At 46.6% G+C, this 22475-nt stretch overlaps 1 pseudogene; it reads right to left on the bottom strand.

Moving 5' to 3' along the window:
- Nucleotides 1-968: 968 nt before the first annotated feature.
- Nucleotides 969-2870, bottom strand: LOC119306938 (annotated as a pseudogene).
- Nucleotides 2871-22475: the final 19605 nt, after the last annotated feature.

The following is a 22475-nucleotide window of genomic DNA, read 5'->3' as shown; positions in this document are numbered from 1 at the left end:
TGTACAATTTTTTTTGCAACAGAGGTTGTGTTGCGATTTATTTTTGCAACATAGATATTGTTGCGGCTTTTTTTTGTAACAAAGGTCTTTGTGCAGTTTTCTTTTGTAACATCGGTCTTGTTGCACATTTGTTTTTTGCAACATCAGTGATGTTGCAAAAGTGGACGGTGCCTTGCGCTGTCGGTGTCGAGCGGAGGTCGTCTTCTTCATCACCGGTAGCAGCAAGAGCGGGTACCGTCGATAGAGAAGAGGGTGGAGGAGAGAGGGTGGGTGGTGGTGGAGCGGCCGACAATCGCGACGGTGGAGCGCGTGCTCGCTGGCGTCAGCGGTGGCGCAACGGGGGTGCTCGGTGAGGGCGTGGCTGCCAGCGCCTGGTCTGAATGAAGGTGAGAAGAGAGGAGGAGTGAGGATGGATGGTGGTTTAGGCGGCCGACAACCACGACAGCGGAGCTCGTGCTCGGCGACATCTGTGGTGCACAACGGGGTGCTTGGTGGTCGGCGAAGGGCGACGGGGGTGCTCGCCGGTGTCACCGGTGGCGCATCGGGGGTGCTTTGGAGGAGCACGGGGGGTGGCTGCTCTCGAGGGGATCCAGATTCAAATCCCACAACACACCAGTTGTTCCGGTGAGAGAAATCGCAACAACCACTCAGTTGCAAAAACAAGTCTACGTGATATGTGCTCCTAGCCATCTCATTCAAATCCGATCGAACGGCCACGGAGATGGCGGACGCATGCGTCGTGTTCTGTTGGGCGATTCCAATCATTTCCCCTCCTTTATTGGAGGATAAATATTGAAAACTCAAATAGTTAAGCGCGAAAAACCGAAAAGTAGAGGATAATGTTTAATAAAACGGCGAACCATTTATCCAATATATACTGCACCAAGGTGACCGTGGACATGCAAGTGACAATGACAATCTAACCTGGAGCACTACATTTGTGGATGTATCGATACTTGTCCTGCCGGGACTAAAGATAAGCTCACTCCTCGCTAGTAAGGTACGCAGTTTCAGTTGATTCATTCAAGTAATCAGAGTTCTCGTCAGACACATCGCCATAAGCCTGCCCCTCCAACGATCGAATCTCCCCGGAACCAGGCATCGCTACAAGCACCGGCAACCTGCCGTCTTCGGACCGTAGCACATCCATAGCCTGCCTAACGGACGGCCGCTGCAACGGGTCGTGGTGCACGCACCAAAGCCCCGTCACGAGCAGACGCTCCATCTGCAGCTTGTCAAACTCGTCATCCAGCCTCCGGTCCGCCGCGTCGACGATCAGGTTCCGGTGGTACAAGTCGCGGACCGAGGCCAGCAGCGCCGCCGAGGCCTGGCCGGTTCTCCTCGACGCGGGCCGCCTGCCACAGGCGATCTCGAGGAGCACGACGCCGAAGCTGTACACGTCGGACTCGGCGCTCGGCCGGCGGCTGCTGACGAACTCTGGGTCGATGTACCCGAGGGTCCCCGCGACGACCTGCGTCGTCCGTGGCTCGGCTCCGTGGTCGACGAGCCTCGCGAGCCCGAAGTCGCCGAGCTTAGCGCTGCCTGACGCGTCGAGCATCACGTTCGCGGGCTTGATGTCGCCGTGCACGACGCACTGGTGGCAGTCCGTGTGGAGGTACCGCAGGGCGGAGCCCAGGCCGAGCGCGATATTGTACCTGCAGTAATGGTGGCGAGGGCAGAGTTTGGGTGTCAGCCTTGAATTTTTAGATCAAGTTTGGTCTACGAGGAAGGAGAACTACCTCTCCAACCAAGTTAAGCATCTGTCGGGATTGTAGAGATGGGTGTCGAGGCTGCCCCCGTCCACTAGCTCGTAGACGAGCGCCAGTCCTCCTCTCCGACGACGGCACCAGCCCACGAGCTGGACTATGTTGCGGTGCCTAAGCTGGCTCATGATGGCGACCTCTGCCTCAAACTCCCGGAGCCCCTGAACGGACAGCTCCTGTGAGAGCGTCTTGATGGCCACATGACGGTCTTGGTCACTCAAGTAGCCTCTGTACACCGGACCGAACCCCCCCTCTCCCGATCCTCCTCTCGTCGGCGAAATCGTCGGTCGCGGCGGCGAGCTCGCTGTGGCAGAACTGCCTAGGCCCCAGTCCTCGCCGGAGCCCAGGTTCGGTTAGGACGTGCTCTTCGTCCTCCAGTTCGATGGCCGCCGTGCTCCGCCGCGGCGGCCTGTCCGTACGTATGCAGCAGCGAAGGAGGGCTGCCACGACGCAAACCAACCCTACCAAAGCCGAAACGGCGACAGATGCATGCTTCAGCCGCGACGATGCCACCTTCCCGCGGGGTGCAGCCTGCTGTTTCCTCGTCGCTCTCTGGCCACGTGTACCGGACAACAATCTTCGTGCCCAAGCTTCGTCGGAAAGCCAGTGATGAGGGAGTCGATTGGGCGAGGTTAAATTCACGCTACCGGACTTATTGCAAAGTATAGCATCGCCAAATCCTAAGCTTCCAGCAGAACCACCAGAGTAATTTCTAGCCAAAGTTGCAAATTGTTGTTCTTGGAACGCGAATGGGAGACCAGACAAAAACCGGTTGCTGCAGTTGAACGGTTCTCCCTTCTCTCTGATTGAGCCGTCAATACTCGAATCGACATCAGCGGTGGCCGGGATTACACGCCTTGTGACTGCTGGGGCGACGCCGGGGCTGTGAGGCAGCGCCCTGCTACTGCTAGAGCACCAACCCAAGTCGAGGACACTGAACATGCCTATGGTGGTGTTACCTGCAAGGGACGTATCATGGCGAGAGATCGCCTCGCGGCGATGATCCGGACCGCTGCAGTTGACGGAGAGTGCGGTGGCGTTGGGCGCGAGGTAGGAGGCGCCGTATAGCACGAGCAAGATACGGATTCTTGCATTGCAGGCAGCCATGGTGGTGTGCTGGTGTTGCTCCTGGGGTGGCTCGGTTGACCAGTGCAAGCAGCGAGGGGGATTATTAAGCGGAGCCCAGGACGGTAGGAATTTCGCGGTAAACCCCTTTCAGTTTACGCGGTCAGTTTTATAGGTTAATGATTTATAAATCGGCCGGCCGTGCTGCGCCATCCGTTCGTCCATGCGATACGGAGCATCGACGACTGCCTGCCTTTGCACGTGTGCGGTCCCTAGTTGTTCATTGCGCACGTAATTCTTTGACTTTCACTTTCACATGACATGCTACTGCATTGATGGCTTTGCCATTTGTATCTTCGAGAAAGATTAGATTTTTTTTGAGAGTACGCAAAACGCGTACCATCGATTTATAAAAGGCAGATGTTATATACAAAAATTACAATTGACGGCCATCCACATGCAGTTGGCACATCGAATGCACCACTTCAACACACACACACACTACTCCTCGACTAGATGTTGGACTCCTCTCCCTCCTGCCAACATCCATCTCAAGAGTTCCTAGCTTATCAGCTCAGCAGTGCCCCATTCATTGGCGATAGCAGGTGAAGCAAAAAACCCTGCCATTTCTCTGTTTCCACAAGTTCCAGCAAACTAGAATGCAAAAAGCATCAAAACATTTTTGGTAGGTCTTGTGGATATGCTTCCTCGACCTTGTCCACCACTCCTCTAGGTTATCTGCCACAGTTGGTAAGATGGACACATCTATGCCAAGTCTCGTGCAACCGAGGAACCAGACCTGTCGAGCAAAAACGCACTGAAGTAATATGTGGTTCACAGTGTCCTCCTTCTGGTCACACAGATAACAGACAAAGGTTTGATCCTGCAGTCCACGTCTGAATCTACGGTCCGACGTCCATGTCTGAATCTACAGAGGTTTGCTCTGTGCCATCCGTTCGTCCATGCGACACAGAGCATTGCAGTCCCTAGTTGTTCTTTGTCCACGTACCAATTTTTTTGACTTTCACTTTCACATGACACACTACTGCATTGATGGCTTGATGCCATTTGTAGCTTCGAGAAAGACTGAATTTGAATATATAGAATCAGAAGCTGAAAAGATTTAGTTTCTTTTTTGCGGGTGAGAAAAGATTTTTTTTCCAGCTTCTCTACCATTCTGGATCTATAGAATAAGTTGAAAAGAATCGCTACCACCGTCCTGGTTTGCTAGTTTCCTCGTAGTTTGGCTCATATTTCGATCATAATTCTAAGTAATAAGATATACAGTAACTTATAGATAGCAGAAATAACGTCATTAGAAACTACATTCAAATACAATTCAAAAGTATAATTTTTGGTGACATGTAACATTTTACTAGTCAAATGTATGATCAAACTTTGACCTAAAATACCATGGGGATTAATAAACCCAGACGGAAGTAGTATATTTGAGCGATTGACTTCCCCACGAGTCAGGCCATAATCATTGCGTAGATGAAAATCAGCCCCCTCAACCATTCCCTCTATTTTGGGGATTATGAGCGTTCCCTCAAAAGAAACGATGGGTGGGGCAGTACCCCTATTTCAACGTGTAATCGCCTCCCATCTCGCCTCCGTGCCATGGACGGCGGCAAGGCCAAACCCACCACGACGACCCAAACACGACGACGAGCTCCATGGAGTCGTGCTCCTCTGCATGTGGCCTCGACGGATCAGGTACCCACTCTGTCCCATCCTCCACGGCTCGGCCTTCCTCCTTCGATGACGACGAACCCAAGTTCGGTGGTGACTGGTGGCGAGGGCATGTTTTTCTTCTCCTATTTCGTGCGCGTGGTGGGGGCGCCTCCTCTTCTTCCTCTTGACTTGGCCCTTCTCTTCTCTATGGAGGTGGTCTTGGAGCAGCAATGGAGATGGATGTTGGCTGTATGAGATGATGGAGATGAGACTTTACAACGGCTAGGGCTAGAGGTACATATGTAACAAGTCTCTCGGTGTCTCCTCCGTTGATGTGGTCATCCAAGGGCTCAAGATTAGCCTCATACTTTCCCAAACCCTTCCTTATGGTTGAAGGATCGCGTGGGAACAAATGGGGACGAAATCGGTGAAGAATCCCGTCTAAAAGGGCAACTTTCGGTGCTGAAATCATCCCGTACGAGCTACCGTATGACCGCAGGCTCGTATGGTACACCGTCTTGCACTGTGTAGTCCTTGGGTAAAATGGTCACCATTTCTTCATATGGACTCCGATTTTGACATTCTTGGTCTCATTGGATTCGTTAGAGAGACTCCGACGTGCCGGTGGTGTTGATCTTTATTTGGAGTACTTTAGAAAAACAACTTTTACACTCTCTGAAGCACCTAACTCTGGTACATGAAGTCCTTCGTATTGAACCTGCACTTGGTCCTTTTATCGTGCTTGGTCCTAGGTTGCATCCAAAACACCTGTAGACAAAACAAAACAAAGAAAACTTATAAAAACCAAATAAACCACAATAAAACTGGTAATCATGCATGATGGACACATAGTTGGTTCAATGCGACATAATATTTAGAGAGAGCATGCAACAACTGAGCTAAAAAATGTATAAAATATAGAGCCATCACTGAGGACCCCTTGTCGGTTTTGTCATGGGCCGCATCAGACAACCCATGACGCACACAAGGAAGATCTAGAAGACTTGTTGTCGGTGTGAAAACCGGCAGATACCCTCAAAGGGCATTGGGGTGGGTCCATAGCGATGGACAACACCATCTTGGAGCTGCGTGGCACGGGATACCTTTCCGCCAACATCACCGCCCGCGCTCCCGACGCCGACCAGAAAGTGGCCGCTCCCAACACAGGGGAGCGGGTAGTCTTTGTTCCCCACCTCATCCGAGGCCTGGGGTTCCCACTGCAGCTGTTCATGCGTGGAATGATGTTCTACTACGGGCTCGACTTCCACCACATGGCCTTGAACTCCATTCTCCACCTCGCCTGCTTCATCACGGTCTGTGAGGCCTTCCTCCGCATCGAGCCGCACTTCGGTCTATGGCTGAAGACTTTCGATGTCAAGCCGAAGTCCAGCGGCTCCGATTTGGCGGAGCATGGAGGTACCATGGTCAGCAAGAACCAGAATGTCGACTGGTTCAAAAGCACCTCCATTGAGACGGTGAAGGAATGACAACACGATTGGTTTTATATCACTGAGTCGCTGGCTCGGCCAAACCGATGTCCCAGTCTTTTCAGCCGGACCGCCAAGAACGCTCAAGTCTTGTAGGGAGAAGGGTGTCACCTGGGGGAAGCCAGAGGAGGTGGAGGTGCTAATCAAGAAGATCAAGTGGTGGTCTACCAAGAAAGACCTCCAGCTCCCGACGTGGTCAAGGTCATGCTCAACCGCCGCGTTCTCCCGCTCCAACTCCGGGCCAAACCGATGTGGGAGCACAAATCTGAGGACGTGGGGCCCGTCCTCCACTTCTTCCACACCACCCTGGCCGACATGTGGATGCGAGTCTTCAAGCTAGCCAAGGACAATATCACCAAGGAGGGCGAGGACCTCAGCTTCAAAGTCGGTTATGACAAGTGCGGGCGTGATAGAATAATTGTTGGTTCCGGTCAAGCCACAATTGTACTCCCTATGGGTATTACATACACTAGTAGAAAACAAGGCATACGTTTGGGCCTGGTTAGCCCATTAGTCCCGGTTCGGTCATGAACCGGTACCCATGGGCCCATTGGTCCCGGTTCGTGAGGCCAGGGGCCTGCCGGGCCTCATGGGGGCATTGGTCCCGGTTCGTCTGGGAACTTTGGTCCCGGTTGGTGGTACGAACCGGGACTAATGGTCCTCGCTCCTGGCCCACCTCCAATGGACCCGGTTCGCGGCATGAACTGGTACGAAAGGGTGACCTTTAGTCCCGGTTTGTGCCACGAACCGGAACCATTGAGTTGCCTATATATACCCCTCGCCCGCGAGCAGAGCACTCCCAGTGCTCTGTTTTTCCTGTCCGGCGAGGGGGAGCTTTGTGGTGCTCTAGCTCACCTCCTATGCACACCAGGTGTTCGATGGAATGCCCGAGCCACATTACTTAAGATTTCTCCTCTCCAAGCTCGACCTCCAAGCTCCATTTTCCTCAACATTTGTCTAGGTTTAGCGGTCCGTCACGTCCCGTCCCCGTCTTCACCGTCGTCGATCGTCCGCGCCGATCTCGTCGCCGGCACCACCGTGGTGAGCCTCTTGTTCTTATCTTCTTTCTGAAAGGAAAAAAATTCTTACTTGTATGTTTATATAGATACTTGTATAATTATTTACTTTTATTATTGCTTCTTATTATTTAGTGCGATGGTTTTGGTATCCGCCCCCGTCGGCCCTCGTCCTGTCTCTAAGTACTACTTCTCTGCAATTAGTTAAGTTTCTATATATAGCTCAGCTCTTTCCTTGCATGTATATATAATTATCCTCACTATATTATGGAGATTGAAGATCGCCGGATTGAAGAAAAGACAAGTAGGTGATATTGGGTTCATTAACACAAATCTCATGGATGAATGGAGTGTTAAACATGATGCCAGACAAACCGAGGCCAAGTTGCTCGCATCGTTACTTTGAAATCAAAACAAAGCTACAATACTCTTTCCTTACGAATACAAGTGAGTGTTACTGTCTTGTGCATATTCGGGTTCCCTTATTACTCGAGGTTATAGTAATGTAATTGATGAGTTATGCATGCATGCGTAGGTACCACTTTATTCTGCTAGAGATTAAGCTTGAGCAGGGAATAGTAACCGTCATTGACTCCAAACGAAAAAATCCGGAGGAGTATGCGACCATGACTAAAATGCTCGAGAAGTAAGTTCAATCGATCATTATCGCACCATATCAGCAACTTTGTTCATTTCCTGGTATCAAGTACTTGTTTTATTTGTCTGGCAGTGTTTAGAATAAGTTCACCGCACAAGCTCCGGGACTGCCGGCGCAACTGCGATTTAACCACCCGAAAGTAAGTACTAGCTACTAGCTAGTTCCGCGCATCTCCCATTGATTCTATCTAGTTTCATCAATACCATTTAGCATGCTTGCTTATCAGTTTGATTGACCTCTATTTCTTGTAAAGTGGTTGTGGAAAGAACCCGGGAATGATTTGTGTGGATACTACATTTGCGAGTTCATCCACCACACCACCTGTGAGCGGGGCTACTCTAAACAACAATATGAAGTGCGTAAGCAATAATATTAACAATTTTTTATTACCATCATTTGTGTTTAGTTTCATTCATATATATGTATTGACCCCTTCTTGAAATTAGATGTGGCAGATGCGGGATGAACTACTACCACAAGATCGCATACGAGCAATTCAAGAGGAATTGGCGGGATTCTTTCTTGAGCACGTCATCGACAAACACGGAGAATACCATGTGGAAGTTGAGTTCAGATGTTAGGGGACGTAATATATATATATATATATGTAGCCAGTAACGTCGGACAAATATACGAAAACTTGTTGTTCGACCAATCTATCGGAGAAGGAGAGGTCGATCACTTCTCTATGTTCATGACGATCTTCTGTACTTAATGGTTTCCTTCATTTTCTTACTAGCTAGCTAGCGTGTCGAGTCCTCTCTATACGTAGCGTCGGCTAAGCACGGAGATAAGAGAGGACACTCCTTTCTATTAGCTAGCTAACACAATATATGTGAAAGGATCGAGAAGAGGTGTCTAGAGGGGGGGGGGTGATTAGACATTAAGCAAGAAAAGTTGTAGTTTTTAATTTCTCTAAGTTGAAGTGGAATTTTGGCACAAGTTTAACAATCACAATACATATCAAGCAAGCATGCAAAGAGTATATGAGAAGCGGAATGTAAAGCATGCAAATTGCAAGAATGTAAAGGGATGGGATTGGAGTGTGCAAATGCAATTTGGAGACACGAAGATTTTTGAGCCGTGGTTCCGATAGGTGGTGCTATCGTACATCCATGTTGATGGAGACTTCAACCCACGAAGGTAACGGCTGCACGAGTCCACGAAGGGCTCCACCTACGAAGGGTCCACGAAGAAGCAACCTTGTCTATCCCACCATGGTCGTCGCCCACGAAGGACTTGACTCACTAGGGTACATCTTCACGAAGTAGGCGATCTCCTTGCCCTTACAAACTCCTTGGTTCAACTCCACAATCTTGTCGGAGGCTCCCAAGTGATATCTAGCCAATCTATGCGACACCACTCTCCAAGAAGTAAAAAATGGTGTGTTTATGATGAACTCCTTGCTCTTGTGCTTCAAATGAGAGTCTCCCCAACACTCAACTCTCTCTCTCTCAGGATTTGGATTTTGTGGAAGGAAGTTTGAGTGGAAAGCAACTTGGGGAAGGCTAGAGATCAAGATTCATATGGTAGGAATAGAATATCTTGACCTCAACACAAGTGTAGGTGGTTCTCTCTCAAAAAATGTATGTTGGAAGTGTAGGCACGTTCTGATGGCTCTCTCCACGAATGAAGAGTGGGTGGAGGGGTATATATATAGCCTCCACACAAAATCTAGCCGTTACATACAACTTACCAATCTCGGTGGGACCGAATCGTCAAACTCGGTCAGACCGATTTAGCAAATAATGTGACCGTTAGGATTTTCGGTGGGACCGATATGGTTAGGGTTAGGGCATAACTAATCTCGGTGAGACCGATTACACAAACTTGGTGGGACCGATTTTGATAATAAGCTAACCAGAGAGTTGGTCAGGCAAACTCGGTGGGACCGATTCGCTCATCTCGATTGGACCGAAATGTTACGAAGAGGAACAGAGAGTTTGCATTGTCATCTCGGTAGGACCGATTACACGAACTCGGTTGGACCGATTTTGGTAATGGACATACACAGAGATATTACAATCCCATCTCGGTGATACCGAGATCCCTATCGGTGAGACCGATTTGACTAGGGTTTGTGACAATGGCTATGATATCTGAACTCGGTGGCACCGGATGGAAATAATCGGTATGGCCGAGTTGGACTTTTGGTTTGGGTCATATGTGGATGTGAGAAGGTAGTTGAGGGCTTTGGAGCATATCACTAAGCACTTTGAGCAAACAAGCCATTAAGCAACACCTCATCCCCTCTTGATAGTATTGGATTTTCCTATAGACTCAATGTGATCTTGGATCACTAAAATAGAAAAATGTAGAGTCTTGTGCTTTGAGCTTGAGCCAATCCTTTGTCCTTAGCACCTTGAAGGGGTTCCACATCCTCTAGTCCATGCCACTTCATTGTTGAACTTATCTGAAACATACTAGGTAAAAGTGTTAGTCCAACAAGAGATATGTTGACATTAATTGCCAAAACCACCCAGAGAGCACTTGTGCGTTCAATCTCCCCCTTTTTGGTAATTGATGACAACATACATCAAAGCTTTAGATAAAGATATAGAGAATAGCAAGTAAAGCTTTGGAAAGACATGTAACATGCATAGGCTCCCCCCATGTATGCAATTATGTAAATATGGAACATAGGAGCGTGTGAATGCATAAGCATGACAGAGTAAGCAATGTGTTACATGTATCTTGGCTATATGCATCAGAGCAAAAGATGCAAATATGGGAAATGTACCTTCATGCTCATGAGTCCTTCTTGCAAACAGTATGTACATCAGCAAGAACTCCTCATACACATGCTTGTGATGCATATACTTACCTTGTGGTCTTGAGTTGGCTTAGGATGGAATGAACCTGCGTAAACAAGGTTAGATAACACAGATACACCTACTAGCCAGAGCAAACAAAAGAAACCACAAGAGAACCAAGACTGGGATGACATGTAGAGTGAGTACTAAGTACCACATTGACTATAGACATGTCCCCAAAGGTAAAGATGTGCAATGAATTTAAGGATTTCCTTCCCTTAGATGTCTTGCTCCCCCTGAATCTAGCATGGGATACTGGGAGAAGATAGGGAACAGAAAATCAGAGCTCAAAGAAAAAAATAGAGCTAATGCAAACAAACAAATATGAACATGTCTTTCCCCTCTTGAAGACATGTGACTTCTGTCCTCTTGAACACCAAGCATCTGGGGTCCTTGATGATTACTCTTTCTCCCCTTGAGTATTCTCTCCCCCTATAGGTATGATTAAGCTTTGATGTGATATCTCTCTCCCCCTTTGACATCAATTTCCAAGAAGGGTTCTTCTGAATATTTGTTACAAATGGGTTTGGTCCTTGAGTCACAGAACAAAGCAGCAAGTTGAATGTGATGCTGGTAGAGGACAAGAATCATTCAGTGGAGCTGGATCAAAAAGAATGCAGGAACAAATGGCTTCTGTGCAACCAGCTCCAGCACCTACTCCACCAGCTCCATCCACATCAACTGAAGTGTTTGTCCAAGGAGCCATCTTTACACCACCACCTGAAGACAAAGCCTGAGAGTCGATTTAGTGCTATGCATTTTCTATGAACTTTTTGGTAACTTGTTGCCAAAGGGGGAGAAAAATGTATAGATCATAGGCTTCAAGAGAGAGAGAGAGAGAGAGAGTTGCTTTTGTTCTCTCTTGTTTTGGTGGTTGAACTTTATTTGCTTGTTGGAGATACTTTATGCTTTTGTGAGATACTTGGATGATCATGTGTTTGATCATATGCTACCTTAATGCTTGCTAGATGACATTATCCTTTTATCTCTATATGATCATTCACTTTGCTTGGTGATGAGTGCATGTATTTAATTATTATCATTTTGACCGCTCCACCAAGATGTATGTGACATGGAAGAGTAACTCATGATCCTAACTCATTGTGCATTTGCAGTCCAAAGCAAATCCTAAACTATGCACACATTTAGGGGGAGCTCTTACATTTCACATAGTTCTCAAAGCGACAATGTTTTTCACTCTTATTATCATTTGTCGAAGCTTTAATCTATATGTTGTCATCAATTACCAAAAAGGGGGAGAATGAAAGTGCAACTATCCCTAGGTGGTTTTGGTAATTCCTAACAACATATAGCTCATTGAGCTAATGCTATTTCAAGTTGAATATTTCAGGAAAGATCAATGATTGGCATGGCATGGATGAGAAAAGTGGACCCCTCAAAATGCCAAGGACAAAAGGATTGGCTCAAGCTCAAAGCTCAAGACTCTACATTTTATATTTTAGTGATCCAAGATCACATTGAGTCTATAGAAAAAGCCAATACAATCAAGGAGGGAGAGGTGGTTCTTAATGGCTTACTTGCTCAAAATGCTTAGTGATATGCTCCAAAGCCCTCAACTACTTTCTCACATCCTAAATATGACCTAAACCAAAAGTCAAACTCGGCCCCACTAATTCTTTCTATCCCGCGCCACCGAGTTTAGATGTCATAGCCACTGCCATAAACCCTAGGCAAATCGGTCTCACCGATAGGGATCTCGGTCTCACCGAGATGGGATTGTAATCTCTCTATATTTCGGTACCACCGAGATGAGCGATCGGTCCCACCGAGATTGCAATGTAAGCTCTTTGTTTCCTTTTTGTAACATTTCGGTCTCACCCAAATGAACAAACCGGTCCCACCGAGTTTACCTGACCAACTCTCTGGTTAGCTTATTACCAAAATAGGTCCCACCGAGTTTGTGTAATCGGTCTCACCGAGATTACGTTATGCCCTAACCCTAACCATATCGGTCCAACCAAGTTGCATGTCGGTCCCACCGAAAATCCTAACGGTCACTAGATTTGCTAAATCGGTCCGACTGAGTTTCTCAATTCGGTCCCACCGAGATTGGCAAGTTGTGTGTAACGGTTAGATTTTGTGTGGAGGCTATATATACCTCTCCACCTCCTCTTCATTCGTGGAGAGAGCCATCAGAACGAACCTACACTTCCAACTTGCATTTTCTGAGAGAGAACCACCTACACTTGTGTTGAGGCCAAGATATTCCATTCCTACCATATCAATCTTGATCTCTAGCCTTCCCCAAGTTTCTTTCCAGTCAAAGCTTCTTTCCACCAAATCCAAATCTTGTGAGAGAGAGTTGAGTGTTGGGGAGACTATCATTTGAAGCACAAGAGCAAGGAGTTCATCATCAACACACCATTTGTTACTTCTTGGAGAGTGGTGTCTCCTAGATTGGCTAGGTGTCACTTGGGAGCCTCCGACAAGATTGTGGAGTTGAACCAAGGAGTTTGTAAGGGCAAGGAGATTGCCTAATTCGTGAAGATCTACCGCTAGTGAGGCAAGTCCTTCGTGGGCGACGGCCATGGTGGGATAGACAAGGTTGCTTCTTCGTGGACCCTTCGTGGGTGGAGCCCTCCGTTGACTCGCGCAACCGTTACCCTTCGTGGGTTGATGTCTCCATCAATGTGGATGTACGATAGTACCACCTATCGGAACCACGACAAAAACATCCGTGTCTCCAATTGTGTTTGAATTCTCCAAACCCTTCCCTTTACATTCTTGCAAGTTGCATGCTTTACTTTCCGCTGCTCATATACTCTTTGCATGCTTGCTTGAATTGTGTTAAGATTGCTTGACTTTTGGTAAGTTAGCTAAAATCTGCCAAAGACTAAAATTGGGAAAAGGATAAGTTTTATTAGGTCAAGTAGTCTAATCACCCCCCCTCTAGACATACTTTCGATCCTACAAGTGGTATCAGAGCCTTGGTCTCCATTTGCTTTGATTTCCATAGCTTTTAGTAGTCTTAGCCCTGGTTTCACAACCTACGAGAGTATGGCATCTAGCAAGGGAAACTATCATCGTAGAGGTCCTTACTTTGATGGTACTAATTTTGCTAGTTGGAAGCATAAGATGAAAATGCATATTCTTGGACATAACCCCGCCGTTTGGGCTATTGTGTGTATTGGCTTGCAAGGTGAAATCACTGATGGGAGAGAACCTAAACGCGAAGCTAGCGCGGAAGAGTTGAAGATGCTGCAATACAACGCTCAAGCTTGTGATATACTCTTCAACGGATTGTGCCCCGAAGAATTCAACAAAATCAGCCATCTTGAGAATGCAAAGGAAATTTGGGATATTTTGATTGATATTCATGAAGGTACCAACTCCGTCAAGGAATCCAAGTTAGATGTGCTTCAAAGTCAGCTTGACAAGTTCAAAATGAAGGATGGTGAAGGTGTCGCTGAAATGTACTCTAGGCTTGCTCTTATCACAAATGAGATTGCCGGCTTAGGAAGTGAAGAGATGACCGACAAATTCATCATCAAGAAGATCCTAAGAGCTTTGGACGGAAAATATGATACCGTGTGCACATTGATCCAAATGATGCCCAATTACAAAGATCTCAAGCCAATGGAAGTCATTGGAAGAATTGTTTCTCATGAGATGTCACTCAAGGATAAGGAGGAACTTCACAACAAGTCAAGTGGTGCTTACAAAGCCTCATGTGAAGCTGCCACATCATCAGGTGAGAAACAGACCTTCAATGAAGAATAGAACCTAATGGTGAAGAACTTCAACAAGTTTTACAAGAGTAGAAGCAAAGAGAGAAGCTCCAAGTCAAGGTCCTACAATGAAAAAAGATCTTCTAGTCGAGAGCGTAATTGCTACAATTGTGGAAGACTCAGACACTATTCCAATGAGTGTACGACACCCTACAAAAGAAGAGAAGAATCACCTAAGAGGAGAAGTAGAAGAGAGGAATCACCACCAAGAGAGAGAAGGAGTAGAGATGATCGTTAGAGATGATCATTATGAACGAAGAACATCCCGGAGAAGCAAGGATTCGGAAAGGAAGGACAAGTCATCAAGCAGCTACACAAAACGAAGACATCAAGCTCATGTTGGTGAATGGGTATCCGGCTCCGACTCTCACTCCGAGAGAAGCTAGCACTCCGACTCCGAATATATTCAAGATGAAGGTGTTGCCGGTCTAGAACTTGTGTCAACCAACTCCTACAACATATTTGATTCACCAAATGAAGGACTTGGAAGATGCTTCATGGCTAAAGGCCCAAAGGTATCACACCCCGAGTATGTTGATTTCAATAGTGATGAAGATGACTTGTTAGGTGATGATGATTTACTTGTTGACAACTCTAGTGATGAATACTATGATGAAACGTCAATTAATCATGCTAATCAAGATAAAATGAATGATAATGATAAGGAGAAGATTGAGCTTCTAACTAAAGAACTAAAGACTCTTAAGTTAGCTCATGAAACTACCTTAGAAGATCATCGAGAACTTTTAAGGACTCATGAGAAGTTACGCTTTGGAAAGCTCAACCTTGAGCAAGAGCATGAGTTCTTAAAGGCAATCAATGATGATCTTTGTAAGAAAAGTTCTTCTTACATTGCCAAGCATTTACTCTTATCTACTTACATGCCTCAAGTTAAGTCTAGTAACAAGAACAAGAAGGATTCTTCCTCTAGTAGTAACAACAATCATGCTAAATCAAATGTTGTTGCTTCTAGAAGTTCTCTTGATTTCACTAATGATTCTCTTAGCCAAGTTACACTTGAGCAATAAAATAACTTATTGAAGGGAATTATAGAGAAAGGTGTTTACAAGAGCCTTGCCGGGAGTAAGCAATTCGAGGAAATTGTACGCAAGCAAGGAAGGCACCAGAAGAACCAAGGTGTTGGTTTTGAACGAAAGTTCAATGCCAATGGAGTTGAGTGGGAAGAAGATCAATATCCCAAGACGAAATTTGTTCCTCAACAAGAGAAGTATGATCCTACTTCCTTCAAAGGGACACAAGCTCAAGATGATCTTCCACCACAAGACCACAAGCAAAAAGGCAAGGATAAGCTTCAAGAGGAGATTGATGCATTTGAAGAAGCTCCTAAGGCCTTGGTCACGTGGGTTCCCAAGACTACATCAAGTTCTACTTCATCAAGTACGACTACAACTCCAAGGATTCCCATCAAGATGATGTGGATCCCGAAGAAGAAGAACTAGAGAGTTCTTGAGGGTGACTCCACCAACATATTTCACTCATATCATTTTGGCAAGAACAAGTGCAATCAACTTCCACATCTTGCACTAGTTCAAGGAGTCACAAACCCTCTTGTTGGTAAGACAAGGGACAAGGTAACCTAATGCTTTCATAGACATCATCTTGTGTGTGCATCACTCTATGTCTATGGATATCCTTGTTTGTGCCTTGTGGGACTAACCCGTGTAGGTATTGAAAGTGCAACTCACTCCAAAGGATTGCTCCAAATGATCTACATCAACATTGAGCATCCTCATCTTCAACACCTACATGAAGTCATCATCGACAAAACCAAAGGTTAGTTCATCCCTCTTAAGGGGGGATATCACATCTAGGGGGAGCTTTACTCTAAGAATTGAGTCAAAGCAACTCTAATGGTGTGAACACAACAATGCATTATGTAAAAGTGGTAACCCCACTTGAGCTTAAACGATGAGTATGACCTATGATCAAATGTTCTCATTTGACTCCTAAGTCAATATACTCATATATAGATGACCTAGTCATCGCCAATTGTTTGATAGATTCTAGAATTGGTTGTGCATGCTTTGCCACATATTTCATTTGCCATTTTATTATGTGAGCATATTGGTTGCGTAGTTTACTCATTCGAGGACATCCACTTGTTGTTTTGATTGTTTGGTTCCTTTTTCTTTTGCCAAGTGGATGGACAAGAATGCCTAAGAACCTTCTCTAGCTATCTATGTTTTTCTTGTCTCAAACTCTATTCATGCTACATCACAAAATTTGATCAAGTCAGATTTGAACCAAACTGTGTGAGGAGCACTCGGAGTCCCCGATTCATCATAGACTTAAACTTCCAAAACTTCTTTGTGCGTTTTGGTCTGACCGATTCTTCCATTTCGGTCATACCGAGATCACTAAGTCGATCTAGGTTTTCAATCTCGGTGCAACCGATTTGAACGTTTCGGTCACACCGAGTTGCTGTAACTGCTTGCAGTTATGCATCTCGGTGCCACCGAGTTGTTCCACTCGGTCACACCAACAGGGTCAGTCTATATATATCCACGGGTCAAATTCTGGAAATTTCTCCGAACTCTTTCGCCCGCGCTCAGCCTGCTCTGCCTCCCTGGGTCACTGGATCATCCTCCTCGTCGCCAGCTACCTCCCGCCGCTGGTCTCCGCCGCCGTCAATGGAATTCGTCTCTGCCGTTGCCGTTGTAGCAAGTCCATCATCGAACTAGGGTATGGACTTGATCTTTGTGCTATTACTAACTCCGAATTCCTAGCACATTGTTTTGCCATTAATCTTGCCACGATTCAGATCATCTTATCCACCGAAGACACTCTGTCGATTAGATGTGAATTGAAAATTTAGGGTTAGGTTTCCGCCGAAACCATCTTGGACCAACCGAGCTGTAGAACTCGGTTCCACCGATTCGGCTAAGGCCATTGCACATGTGATTCTCGGTCTGACCGAGAATTGCAAATCGGTGTGACCAAGTTCAGGACTTTGTGAAACCCTAGCAGTCTCGGTGCCACTGAACTGTGACTCGGTCTGACCGAGTTCACTAGTTTAGGTTCCAAAAGCTACTTCGGTATCACCGAGTTTACAAATCAGTAGATCCGAAATGCTTTCTGTGGAAAACTAAAACTAAGTTTTTGACTCATTCTTTTGCAAAAACCTCTGTATTTTGTGATGCTCATCTACTCTACCTCATCTATATCTATTCACAGGATCTGCTTTCAGTGTTTGCAACATGTCTGATCAAAGTGACAGTCAGAACAAGTCTGAGGAGTAGGTTCACATGAGTGAGGGCACTAGTCCCTCTAGCAGCTATGATGAGGGTAGCAGGAGCACACCCAGCAACTTACCCAAAGCAGCCACCAGGGCCAGAAAGAAGAGAACCTCAAATTCTGAGGATGAAGACTATGTGGCTATTGAGGATGAGGCCACTTCCAAGAAGAAGGTGCTCAAGAAGGAGTATGGCACAGCTGCTGCCACTAAGCCTGGTATGAAGACCAAAGCACCTGCCAAAAGAATTTCCATGTCTAAGGCTAGAGCCTCTACTCACGTACCTTTGGAATCTGAACCTAAAGAGGATGTTGCAGAAGGAAAGAACAGGAAGGAAAGGGTCAAGAAGACCATGGCCAGGGTTGTTGGAAAGCCTTCCATGATGGAAGAAGAAGAAGAGGAAGAGGTTGCTGCACCAGCACCCAAAGCTCAAAAGCTTATGGGTGATGCCATCAGGTCAGGGGCTGCTTCATCAAAGCCCAAAGAAGCTCCTAAGGCAGCTGCTCCAAGGCCCAAATATGCACCCAAGAGGAATACAAGGAACATTCCTGCTGGAGAGAAGAACAAGGCCCCAGTGCCTGAAGCTGCTATTGAAGAAGAAGATGATGAGGAACATGTCTTGAGAAAGTTGAAGCCCAAAATTCCAGATCACAATGATGTTCACCCTGTAGCTGAGGATATGGAGCTGAGAAAGGATGCAGGACTCAGGCAGTGGAGATTGTCTGATCCCTATGTAGTCAGGAGGAGAATTGATGTGGACTACAGGTTCCACACAAAGGAACAACAGGACTTCTATGAGACAGTGCTGCTTGACAAGTAGCCAATTATCTGTGATATGAGATGGGTAGACTGGGAGTACATCAGGAAAAATGAAGAGCATTATCCAGGGGTGTATGATAGTTTCAATGCTTGTGGAGTGGATGACTTTGTTGGGAAGAAGCTCACAAAGTGGAATGATGAGCTTATTATGCAGTTCTACTCCACAGCTCACTTCTACCCAGATGGAAAGATTGTCTGGATGTCTAAAGGTACTAGGTACCAATCATCAGTTGAAGAATGGGCAAAGTTGATGAATGCACGTAAGGACAATGAGGATGACTTGGATGTCTATGCCAAGAAGAAGAAGGATCACAACTCCATGGCACACATGTACAAAGAGATCCCAGATGCTGCTGTTAAGACGCACAAGTTTGGATCAGTGCATTACCTTCTGTCAGGATTGCCAACAATCAACTGGATCCTCAGGCACACTCTTTTGCCTAAGTCTGGAGATCACAAGATTATCAGAGGCCATGCCATCAACCTACTTCACATATTTGAAGTGCCTCACAAGTTCAAGGTCACTAGTAGAAAAAGGGTCAAATGTGAGACACATTAGTCCCGGTTTGTAACAGAACCGGCACTAATGTGTCCATTAGTGCCGGTTCCAACGGTTAGGCGGGAGGAGCTCTTTAGTACCGGTCGTGGCGAACCTTTAGCACCGGTTCGTGCCACGAACCTGTACTAAAGAAAGTGGTGGCAGGATGTTGTCAGAGTGGGGCCCTTCCAGCATCTTTAGTACCGGTTCGTGGCACGAACCGATACTAAAGGTCGTCCTATATAAACCCTTCGTCCACCCGCACTCTATTCTTCCCCCTTTCCCCTCTCCCTCTCCTCTGTTCTTCCCTTCTTCCTCTCGAGTTCATCACAAAATTTGCCCCAAATTTGTCAAGATTTGCAGGCCCCCATCCATTCAATGAAGCGGAAGTTCATTGGTTGTGCATGAAGCGGAAGTTGCCCCAAATTTGTCAAGATTTGCAGGCCCCCATCCATTCAATGAAGCGGAAGTTCATTGGTTGTGCATGAAGCGGAAGTTCATTATGATGCCAGTGCTCATCCAAGGCCCTAAGCAACCCGGCAACGACATTGATGTGTACCTAAGGCCATTAGTTGAAGAACTCTTACAACTGTGGAATGGAACAGGTGTACGTGCGTGGGATGAGCACATGGGGGAAGAATTTGACCTAAGGCGTTGCTGTTCGTGACCATCAATGATTGGCCTGCTCTCAGTAACCTGTTAGGACAGACGAACAAGGGATACCGCGGATGCACGCACTGTTTGGATGATACCGACAGTATATATTTGAATAGTTGTAAGAAGAATGTGTACCTAGGACATCGTCGATTTCTTCCGAGCAGGCATCCCGTAAGAAAGAAAGGCAAGCATTTCAAAGGTGAGGCGGATCACCGAACGAAGCCTCGCCACCGTACTTGTGCTGATGTACATGATATGGTCAAGGATTTGAAGGTGATATTTGGAAAGGGTCCTGGCGGACAACTTGTTCCGAAGGACGCTGATGGACGCGCACCCATGTGGAAGAAGAAATCTATATTTTGGGACCTGCCATATTGGAAAGACCTAGAGGTCCGCTCTGCAATCGACGTGATGCACGTGACGAAGAATCTTTGCGTGACCCTGCTTGGCTTCTTGGGCGTGTATGGGAAGACAAAAGATACACCTGAGGCACGGAGGACCAGCAACGTATGCACGGAGAAGACGGCATACATCAGGGTCATGCAAGCTACGCTCTTACCAAAGAAGAGAAGGAAATCTTCTTTGAATGTCTGCTCAGTATTAAGCTACCGTCTGGCTTCTCGTCGAATATAAAGGGAATAATAAAGATGGCAGAGAAATGTTCCAGAACCTAAAGTCTCATGACTGCCACGTGATTATGACGCAACTGCTTCCGGTTGCATTGAGGGGGCTTCTACCGGAAAACGTTCGATTAGCCATTGTGAAGCTATGTGCATTTCTCAATGCAATCTCTCAGAAGGTAATCGATCCAGAAATCATACCAAGGTTACAGAATGATTTGGTGCAATGTCTTGTCAGTTTCGAGTTGGTGTTCCCACCATCCTTCTTCAACATCATGACGCACATCCTAGTTCACCTATGCGAAGAGATTAACGTTTTGGGTCCTGTATTTCTACACAATATGTTCCCCTTTGAGAGGTTCATGGGAGTCTTAAAGAATTATGTTCATAATGTGCTAGGCCAGAAGGAAGCATATCCAAGGGCCATCAAAATGAGGAGGTCATTGAGTTTTGTATTGACTTTATTCCTGACCTTAAGCCGATTAGTGTTCCTGAATCGCGGCATAAGGGCAGACTGGATGGAAAAGGCACGCTAGGAGGGGAACAAATAATATGTATGGACGGACATTCTCTCACTGAAGTACACTAACAGTTCTACAGAATTCCGCCTTGGTGGCTCCGTATATGGATGAACACAATAATTTGCTACGCTCCAAACACCCGGAGCGGTCTGATGACTGGATTACACGTGAACAAACCAGGAGTTTCGCCAGCTGGTTGCAGACACGTACCATGCATGACACCTCTATTGAAGATGACATGTACTTGCTGTCCCAGTTACCATCTTCGAATATAATGACTTTCAAAGGGTACGAGATAAATGGTAATACATTTTACACGATCGCCCAAGATAAGAAGAGCACCAACCAAAACAGTGGTGTCCGCTTTGATGCAGAAACCAAGATGGGAAAGGAAACATATTATGGTTATATACAGGACATATGGGAACTTGACTATACGTGGTTTAAAGGTCCCTTTGTTTCGGTGCAAATGGGTCAATATGACACGAGGCGGGGTAACGGAAGACCCGCAGTACGGAATGACAACAGTGGATCTCAACAATCTTGCGTATGCAGACGAACCATTCGTCCTAGCCAATGATGTGGCACAGGTTTTCTATGTGAAGGACATGCCTACCAAGCCAAGAAAAAGAAAAGATAAGGAAGCAAATGCATCGTACGATGAGCCAAAGCGGCACATAGTTCTTTCTGGGAAGAGAAACATCGTGGGAGTGGATGACAAGACAGACAAGTCAGAAGATTATGAAAAGTTTGATGAAATTGCTCCATTCACAGTGAATATTGACCCGAGCATCCCGTTAAATGATGAAGATTTTCCATGGTTTCGGCGCAAAGGGACACACGCGAAGAAAAAGTTTCACACCCAAAGATCTGGGATGTGATCGGCTTCACTATCATCACTTTCTTCTGTGTTTCACACCCAGAGGGGAATCTCTGTAATAGTTAGGGTAGTTATGTGTTTTGGCATTTGAAACGTGAAGAAATTTTATGTGCAAACAAATTCTTTCATGCCTTTACTGATTTTTAAAGTTAAGTTATTCACAAACTAGTGATTCACACTAATTTCAAATAATTCAAAATTTAAACTATTCAAATTTGAAAACTACGGGCACTAACAGAAAGTTTGTAATTTTTTGTACCTAAAGCAAAAATATTCACAAAGAAACTCTAAATACACAAAAAACAACACAAAAATAAAAAAAAGCAAAAAAAAATAAAAAAGCCCGCCTACTAGGCCAAAGCGGCCTGCATACGACTAGAAACCCAACCTGTTGTTGGGCTAGGATGCAGGCCCGCAAAGGCCAAGTGGGCCCACAGGGCAGCAAAGAACACGTAGGCCCAGTAGGCCTGCTTTGGAGAGGAGCTCGAGAGAGCGACCGCAAGGGGGTTTAGAAACCAGTGCGGTCGCCCCTCGGCTAGCGAGGTGGGACTAAACTTGCCGCACCGCACCTGCGCCAGCGCACCCCCTTTAGTACCGGGTCGTGGCACCAACCGGTACTAAAGGGGGGCCTTTAGTACCGGTTGGAGCCACCAACCGGCACTAAAGGGGGTGCGGTTCCCGCCGCTTGGCCTGGCCAAAACAGGCCTTTAGTACCGGTTGGTGGCTCCAACCGGTACTAAAGGTGCCTTCTATATATACAACACTTACGAAAATTTCATTCTCCCTCTGTTTCTTCCTCTGTTTCCCCATTGAAGCACCGCCCGCGCGCCCCGATCGATCGACGCCATCGCCGTCGCCGCCCCCGTCCCCGTCGCCGCCCTTGTCTCCGTCGCCGCCCCGGGCCCGTCCCCGTCGCGCCGTCCCCGCATCGCCGCCCCCGCATCACGCCCCGGCCCGTCACC

Source organism: Triticum dicoccoides, chromosome 5B, assembly GCF_002162155.2.
Source record: "Triticum dicoccoides isolate Atlit2015 ecotype Zavitan chromosome 5B, WEW_v2.0, whole genome shotgun sequence".
In the NCBI taxonomy this organism is placed as follows: Eukaryota; Viridiplantae; Streptophyta; class Magnoliopsida; order Poales; family Poaceae; genus Triticum; species Triticum dicoccoides.
Note: the sequence above shows the minus strand (reverse complement) of the source record. Positions and strands in the feature narration are given on the sequence as shown.